Source organism: Bison bison, unplaced genomic scaffold, assembly GCF_000754665.1.
Source record: "Bison bison bison isolate TAMUID 2011002044 unplaced genomic scaffold, Bison_UMD1.0 scf7180017864260, whole genome shotgun sequence".
NCBI lineage: Eukaryota > Metazoa > Chordata > Mammalia > Artiodactyla > Bovidae > Bison > Bison bison.
In genome coordinates, this window is record NW_011494832.1 from 11,083,853 (window position 1) to 11,093,276 (window position 9,424).

The window sequence follows — 9,424 nt, forward strand, 5'->3', positions numbered from 1 at the left end:
TCAGAAAAAATTTGTTTTTTTTTCTTCTCTTTTTCTTTTAATTGGAGGCTAATTACTTTACAATATTGTGGTGGTTTTGCCATACATTGACATGAATCATCCATGGGTGTACATGTGTTCCCCATCCAGACCCTCCCTCCCACCTCCCTCCCCATCCCATCTCTCAGGGTCATCCCAGTGCACCAGCCCTGAGCACCCTGTCTCATGCATCAAACCTGGACAGGTGATCTATTTCACATATGATAATATACATATTTCAATGCTATTCTCTCAAATTATCCCACCCTCGCCTTCTCCCACAGAGTCCAAAAGCCTGTTCTTTACATCTGTGTCTCTTTTGCTGTCTAGTGAAACATTTTAAAACAACTGAGCTATCAGAGCAAATTTCCCCACATTTTGAACCCAGGAGTTTCAGTATGGGAAGTTCTTTGGCAACTAGCATCTGCTCCCATGTCTTGAGAATGCTGAACTACACGAGTCTTGATGAGACCATGTCTTATTACAGAAGCTGAAAACACACTTTGCTTTTTTGTTGCTGGGCACAGGCAGGCATCCTATTCTGGTGTGCTTATGGCAGATTTTGATTTAGGGGTTAATTACATGAAGAACTAGGGCCTGTTCTAACTACTAATTTCGTGAGACCATTCCTTCCTCAACTCTTCATTCTCACCTCTGTATCCAGGAAAACTTTACCCATCAGTTGAGTCTATGAATCCAGCAAGATAGCTACTGCCAAACACACCTCTGGCTCCATAAGTAAGTGTTCTTCTTCCTCTTCTGTTCCCAACCAGATTATATCCACTCTCCAATAGCTTGGACTCATGCATGATGTATTCTGTTTATATCCTGACAATTCAACAGTCCTCTCAAGCCCTGCTGACTCTTCTTCCTCCTCCCTCTCTCAATGCAGCTCCCACCTCTCTGGGGGTCATGTGGACGTGCCTCCAGAATTTGCATGCAGGCAGGCACACATATCCCTCCCTCTTTGCACTCCACATGCTTGTGATGTTTAATTAATTTCCCTTTTTTAAAAGTTAATTTTCCTTTTTCTAAAATTAGCCAATTTGTTTTCTGCTGCTTATATGTAAGATTACTAATTTAACATTAAGCTACATATCTATTACTACCATCTCAAAACACAGATGACATAAGACATGACTTCAGAACCAAGTGACTTCCAAAAACTCATATATACCTGAACCTTACATGGCTTCCCCTCTCGCCCTCCCATTGCAAAAATTATCAGAACATGGCAGATAAATAAAGGAATTCTTACATCAGATATCTCAAATCTCATAGTGTATCAAAGGTTAAACAGATATGAACTGCCAAATATTTACTGTTTCCTCAGCTACTTAGACGATTTGGAAAAGACCCTGATGCTGTGAAAGATTGAGGGCAGACGGAGAAAGGGGTGACAGAGGATGAGATGGTTGGATGGCATCATTAACTCAATGGATATGAGTTTGAGCAAACTCCGGGTCATGGTGAAGGACAGGGAGGCACAGCGTGCTGCAGTCCATGGAGTTGCAAAGTGTCGGACATGACTGTGCAACAGAACAACAACAACTGCTTAGAAGGATGGCAGGAGAAATTATGGGACAGAAAAGGTGCTTCATAAATCAATATGGATGTTGTCATCAATTACTATTTGTAGTAGGAGCCGAGATTCTGTAATACAGTCACTCGTTCTCATACATTTGTGTCAGTGGCAGGTGAAGAACCAAATCAAAGGCAACAGAAGAGATAAATTAGTTAAGATACATTTTACTAAGTACATTAAAGACATTCCAACCATTTCTCTTAGAGAAAAAAGATCAACTATTACCGTCCCCATTTTAGAGAGAAAGCTGCGAGGACAAGACACTCATGACTGCCATAAAGCTCCGGTCATCTGAGTGCAATCAGAAACTCAGCAGGACCATCCAGCTGAGGCAGAGAGCTGGGACTGATGAAAAGGAACAAAGGGTAAATGACAAAACCTGGGGCTGTGCCAGGAGGTCTTCTCTCAGGGTCTCAGCATAAGTCTGGATCTCATGCAGTTAAGCCACAGGAAAGGGAAAATTCTCCCAGTGAAGGCAGATGAGAATTCATAGATGAACTCTTGAGTTCTGGCATTGGTAAAGGTTACCGTCCCACCATCATGATCCAGAGCAACTCCAATCTACTGGGGGCAGTAGGACAGGATCTGGAAGGGCCCCGGGCTGGTGCATATAGACACCCCAGCTGAGGACAGCTGCAGAGTCCAGAACCCCTCCTTGGGGGTGAAGTTGAGAAATCCCCTTCTCACCACTGACTCTCTTGCCACCCCCACCAGGCAGAATTTTGGCCATATTCTATTTTCCTGAGATCGTTCCTCCTCCAACTCCTCATTCTCCTCTCTATATCCAGGAGAAAGATACCCATCAGTGATGCCTGTAAATCCACCAAGATCGTTACTGCCAAACACACCTCTGCCTCCAGCCCTGTATCTCCTTGAGTCTTCTTCCTCCTCTGCTTCCCACAGATCCTGTCCACTTTCACTTCCCAGTACACTTTGCCCCACGTGAAGCCCTTACTGCCCGGCACCCCAGGCTCCGGATCAAATCACTGACCACGCTGGCATTTGTTCAGCCACAAGCCAGTGAACATCATACTCTTCCCATTTGGAGCCACTGAGAGGTAGCCATTGGCTGTCTGGGAATTCAGGATGATCCTCGCTGTGGGTACAAGGAGACAAAGGTGTGGCCTCACAAATGATAGCAAATGGGATTTGTCCCCTAGGTTCTGGGGCCTTCATGACAATGGTGGGAGGCTCCTCAGGGGACCAGGACAAAGACTGCTTTTGACCTTGTGTTCAGACTGTTAGCAACTAGAAAGTTTCTAGCAATCTAGAAAGTGTAAACAGAAAATTCAAGGCCTCAGGCAGTGCGATGAGACTGGAAAGGAAAAAAAGATAAGAACTGGGATCACTACAGCTGAGCAAATCTGGGGAAAGGTTTACAGTTCTGAACTCAGGATAAAGAATTTTGATATATTAGTCACATGAAGACCTTCCTCTTTAAAACAAACAGGCTGATGCATAAGCAATAAGAGCTTCACAGGAAAATGGTAATTTGCAAACTTCAGCCACTATCCTCTCCAGATACTCACTTGTCTTATATTCCAGATCCCTCATCAATTTTCCTAGAGTAAAAGAACAAAAGGACAGTGAGCAATTCTTTCTTGTTTTTTTCTTTAGCCACACCACTTGGCTTGCGGGAAGACCAGGGATTGAACCCAGGCCAACGGCAGTGAAAGCACTGAGTCCTACCCATTGGACCACCTGGGAATTCTTAACAGAAAGCAGCTCTGGCACCACAGTTTCTCGGTTAAATTCTCTTACGGTATCTCATATAACTTCAACAGTTAACAGCGGATCATGAAAGTTCAGTGAAACAGAGGAATTAATTCAGGAGACACCCACAGCTGTCCAGTCTAAACAGGTTCGTGTGACTATCCATGGCAACACATGCTGAACCCACCTGGTGCTTCATTAAAGAGTAACTTTGGGCATACTACCTGTTTTTAAACTAAGTCCTAAACTTCTAGTCCTAAACCACACTATTTCTCTCCATCTCAAAGACACCTCTTTAGAGTCATTCTCTCACTATTCTTTAATTTTATTTTCAATTGTGGTTAAAACACATAACATTTACTGTCTTTACCACTTTTAAGTGTATAGTTCATTAATGTTAAGTATATCTAAATTGTTGTGCAACCAGTTTCCAGAACTTTTGCATTTTTTAAAACTTAAACTCTATACTAGTTAAACAGCAGCTCCTCATTTCCCCCTCCTCTCTAACCTGGTAACCGCTAATCCACTTTCTGTTCCTATGGATTTGACTACCTTAGAGACCTCATATACAGGGAATCACACAGTACTTGTCTCTTTGTGACTGGCTCATTTCACTCAGCATTTTGTCCTCGAGGTTCATCCATGTTAGAGTATGTGTCACAGTTTCCTTCCTCTTTTAGGCTGGATAGTATTCAATTGTCTGCGTATGCCACGTTCTATTTCTCCATTCATCCAGTGATGAACATTTGGGTTGCTTCTGCTTCCTGTTCATTGTGAATAATGTTGCCATGAACATGAGAGTGCAAATATCTCTTTGAGGGCCTGCTTTTAATTCTTTGGAAAGTGGGAATGCTAGATCATATGATAATTATGTGTTTAAAATTTTGTGGAAATGCCATACTGTTTTCCATAGCCTCCCAATCTTCTTTTACCTCACTGTTAGATACGAAATATATTTCTACCAACTCCGAGAACTATTAACTATGATTCTACATTATGGAATAGTCTTAGACTATCACGTTGAAAGCCTCCATGGTTTGGACTTAGATTTCCTCCCCAGTGTCCCTATCTGGTGTGAATGACATGCAGGAACTCTGAGAAGGTGCAGCCACGATCAAAACCTAAAGAAACACTACAGAGAAAGAAAGAAGGTTTTCTAGGCTCAGAATTTCTTCCTTTACCATGGAATCCTCTGAGTCCTTTCTCTAAACAAAGAAGTTTATCTGAAAATTCTTCCATCCGTTTTCTGATTGCAGGACTGATAGGCTTTTCAACCAGAACTTCTTCTGGGGGTATCTAGAGATAATGAAGTCACAGTAATTACTCCTGAGAGAAAGGCATGGTTTCCCATTGTCAGAGTATATGCATGCGAACAAATACTAATAATGGACCAAAGAGGCAGATAGTAAAAGCTGCTTTTCCAAGTGGCTGGTTTCGACATCAGAGTCAGAGAGAAGAATATATAGAGATCTGAAGAAAGGGCCATGATCCAAGGATTCTCTATCCACCAACATGTCATTTATGGTGGTTTAGTTGCTAAGTCGTGTCTGACTATTGAGACCCCATGGACAACAACCTGCCAGGCTCCTCTGTCCATGGGATTCTCCAGGCAAGAATACTGGAGTGGGTTGCCATTCCCTTTTCCAGGGCATCTTCCCAACCCAGGGTTCAACCTGGAGGAGATTTTTTTTTTTACCACCGATCCACCAGGGAAGCCCCAAAACCTAGAGCTATGCCTGAACAGGGACTTCAACAGATTAAAAATCTGATGTTTGACCTACCGACTGAGCTATCCGGGCCCTCTTAAGTATCAAAACAAAATACTTAACAAAATTACTAAGGAAAACCTCATGGAGATATATGAATCCTATTCCAAGAACACAAAGAATGTACCTTATTTTCAAGTGCATAGAACTGTCCAAAAATTTAAAACACACAATATAGAAAGCCTCGATAAAGTCCAAAATAGTAGAAATGACTGATCACAAAATGTAAAAAAACTATGAAACATAAAGCTGTTAGAAAAAAAAAAAACAGCACCATTGACAGATGTCCTCTTTTTAAAACAAATCTTATATTAAATAGCAAATGAAATTTAAAATTTAAAAATATCTAGAAAACAATAAAAATACTATGGACTAGAAATTATAGTATATGAAAAAAACAAGGCTCTTAAATATATACACGCAAAAGTATAAAATATTAAAAATAGAAAAAAGAGAAAGGCAAGTAGAGAAGGCAAAAATAGATATAAACAAAACATATTCAGATATAAACAATAAAATGTAAGGATATTATTTATCAAACACCGCAAATACTTTTTAAATTATAAATGAAAGTGGTGGTTTTCCAGGAGCTATAAATACTAAATATTCCAATCAAAATGTGTCAGATGAATTTATTTTAAAAGAAAACAAAATTTTATGTTGCTTATAAGAGATACATAAAAATTACAGCCCAGGTAGGTTGAGAGTTAAAAAATAAAAAGTTTAATAGTATGAAAACACTAATCAAAAGAAAACTAGAATAACTACTGATATCAGACAAAATACTCTAGGGCAAGAAGTCTTACACATTCTGTATCACCCTCATTTCTTATATAATCACTCATCTCCAACAGTCTCTGGTCTCCCCAGCCAGAATCTGGCATCCTGTCTCCTTTTCCCACCTGGTAACTGGTCCATGGTAAATGCTCAGATTATGCCAACAGTCCTGGTGTCTCTGGGATGAACTGTGTATTCTCAAAATACTTGGCTTTTATATCTGTTCAAAGCTTCTGCATATCATTATGGGTATGGTTTTTGAAAACTGTCAGTGTTTAATGCCTAACACACTGGCTAAGAACCACTGCCAAAGAAACCATTATCCCTGTGACTCATATAAGTGTCTTCTTATGATCCAGCAGAGAGCAGGAAACCATCACTAACAAGCATGGAGGGCAATCTGATGAAGAAATGTGCTCTACAAAATGTGAGGGAGTACAGCCAGGAGAGGCAGCTGGGAACCAAACAGGAATAAAAAGAACAAAAGCACACTAGTCTTAGAAACAAATATGTATTTTAAACTTTTTCAAATACTCTGCCACAATCTCCTCCCATTTCAACTCTCCCTATCCTCTTACCATCCTAAGTTCCAAGACAATAATTTTTCTAGGATGTTCTATGGAATACTTTTCATATTAAACTTTCTAGAAGAAACTCTCTTCTTCCAAATAACCCCTTTCAGCCCTTGCCAAATTTCAATAAGTTATGGTGACAGAAAGAAAAAAAAAACGAACACCTAAGTGGTTAAAAATATTAAGCAAGCAGCACTTACCTGCTTGTTATGTCACTTGGGTCCTAGAAAGGGAGAGAAGACAGACTGTCATGGAAATAAGGTTCCCAGGAGCTGCCTCCGTTCCTTACGATGAGCTCGCTGGGAATGGGTACAGGATAGGACTGTACAGAGAATTTTCTGGTGGGCTTCGACCTGTGCTATTCTCCACTGTGGTTTATGGGGACACGTTTCCCCTTCCTTTCCTCCATTTGAGTCTAGAATATCGTCTCCAGGAAAACTCCCTTGATCTGTTAAGATTCTTACTGTCTATCAGATTAAGACTGAAATCTCAGAATGCCTTTGAAGGCCTCTACTCAGCTGGCTCCATCTTACCTAGCCCATCTTCCCTTTAACTTCTTCCTCACTTAAGCTGACTTCTCCAGAAAGGTAGCCCCTTTCACTCTATGTATCCTTCCTATTTTCCAAACGCTCTTCCTCAGCACCCGTGGGCTTCCCAAGTGGCTCAGTGGTAAAGAATCCTCCTGTCAGTGCAAGAGCCACAGGAGACTCAGGTTCAATCCCTGGGTCAAGAAGATCCCCCGGAGGAGGAAATGGCTAACCCACTCCAGTATTCCTGCCTGGAAAATCCCATGGACAGAGGAGCCTGTGGGCTACAGTCCATGGGGTTGCAAAGAGTCGGACAGGACTGACATGCACGCGGCACCTACACCATCCACCTTTTTATTATCACACTCATTAAGTTTATCATCACATTCATGTGTTTCATTTTAACCAATGCACCTCCACAAATGGAATGTTCAACTCCTCTTTTCTGCTAACACAAATCTTTACATTTTCCTCAAGGCTACCATTAAGAGCTGCTTCGTCCATGAAGCCTTCCCTGACTAGCCTTTTCCAGAATTCCTGTGGCTTCCAGTCTGATCATAAGATTTAACACTCAATTATTTCTTATAATTATAAATGTGCATGTATGGATGTGAGAGTTGGACCATAAAGAAAGCAGAGCATCGAAGAATTGATGCTTGAACTGTGATGTTAGAGACGACTCTTGAGAGTCCCTTGGACTGCAAGGAGATTAAACCAGTTAATCCTAAAGGCAATCAGTCCTGAATATTCATTGGAAGGATTGATGCTGAAGCTGATGCTCTAATACTCTGGGCACCTGATACAAAGAACCAACTCATTGGAAAAAACCCTGAAGCTGGGAAAGAATGAGGGCAGGAGGAGAAAGGAACGACAGAGGAGGAGATGATTGGATGGCATGACCAGCTAAATGGATATGAGTTTGAACAAGCTCCAGGAGTTGGTGATGGACAGGGAAGCCTGGTGTGCTGCAGTCCATGGGGTTGCAAAGAGTCAGACGCGACTAAGAGACTGAACTGAATTGACTGACAGATCTTACTATCTCACTGTAACATCTGTGCGTATTGCAGTCTCCTACCCACTGTGATTTGGGACTTACAACCTATTGGTTTGCTAATTAACCTGTCAAGAACTCAACAAATGAGAACAAAACCTTGTCTCTCCTGACTCCTGGTCCAAATCTCATGTTAATGGAGGGGCCAGACTGCAGCCTGGAGCAAGAGGTACAATTTAACTGGTCCCTCACCTGCAAAAGTTCACTGCTGGCTGCTGAGCCTTCTTCTCTAACTCAGAAATCAGGGTCTCCAGCCGGATGACCTCTTCAGGGCCCTTGGCAACATGGCTGTTCCTCCCTTCTGTGAGCTGTTGCTCCCTTCCCTCCAGCCACTCCCACAGGTACTGCTCCCTTTCTCTCAGGAACTGATGGCCCTGCTCAAACACTGATGCTATGTCTTGTTTGTGGTTCTGGAATTTTGCCTCCAGTAAAGGCAGAAAGACAAAGAGGATTTCTCCTGAGAGGCTGGAAAACACCAGAATGTTTGTCTGAGGATAAGTTCAGAACTAGAATCCCTTCTATCACACCCACTTTCTCCTCATCCCTCATTATCCCCACTCCCCTCAACATATACACACAAATACACACAAACACACACACAGTTCTCTCTCTCTCTCCCCCACCCAACACAGGTACAAAGAACATACACTCGAAACTTCTCGTACCAGCAGGGCCTGAATCTCATCTTCTCCTGTAGACTGAAAATTCTGAATCCTGTCCCTGTCTCCCTTCAGAATCTTCAGATGGTTTAGAATTTTACCCTATGGGGGGAAAAAAACATCAATAATCTCAAGATGAAGATGAAAATGATTCATTTTGATATTTGGCAAAACAAATACAATTATGTAAAGTTTAAAAATAAAATTTAAAAAAAAATGAAGATGAAAATGCCCTCAATAAGAAAAGACACCTGCAAAATGATTTCAGAGTGAAATCAGATAGTCTTTGATCTTATGTAGTATTATAAGATAACCAGGTTGGAATAGTTTTCATCCTAGTTAATGAAGAAGAAACAGAGTGAGTGCTATGTTGGCTTAGAGTAGCTTCTCAGAAGTGAGATAAAATGCATGTTAAACATATACTGTACTGTATGTCAATTACATCTCAATAAAACTGGGAGAAAAATAAGTGAGATAAAATAAAATTTATTATCATTACAACTACTAAGACTTATAGTGTAGTTTTTATATTTACACTGTTTCTTTCCACCACAAATATAGATAATTTATATTAAAATTAATTGATAACATAGAAATAAAAAAGAAAATCAACACAAAATAATGAAGGAAAATATACATACTAACTCCAAATCACTGAGTGAATGACTAAATTGATTTTAAGAGTCCTGTTAACCAAGGACAAAAGGGAAATAGTGATTCATGTAATCCTTTAGCAGACAGGAGGAAAAATACTGG

General features: G+C 40.9%; 1 pseudogene; it reads right to left on the bottom strand.

Annotated features, from left to right (window-relative positions):
• Positions 1-1,989: 1,989 nt before the first annotated feature.
• Positions 1,990-9,424, bottom strand: part of LOC104994543 — a 14,462-nt pseudogene continuing 7,027 nt past the window's right edge.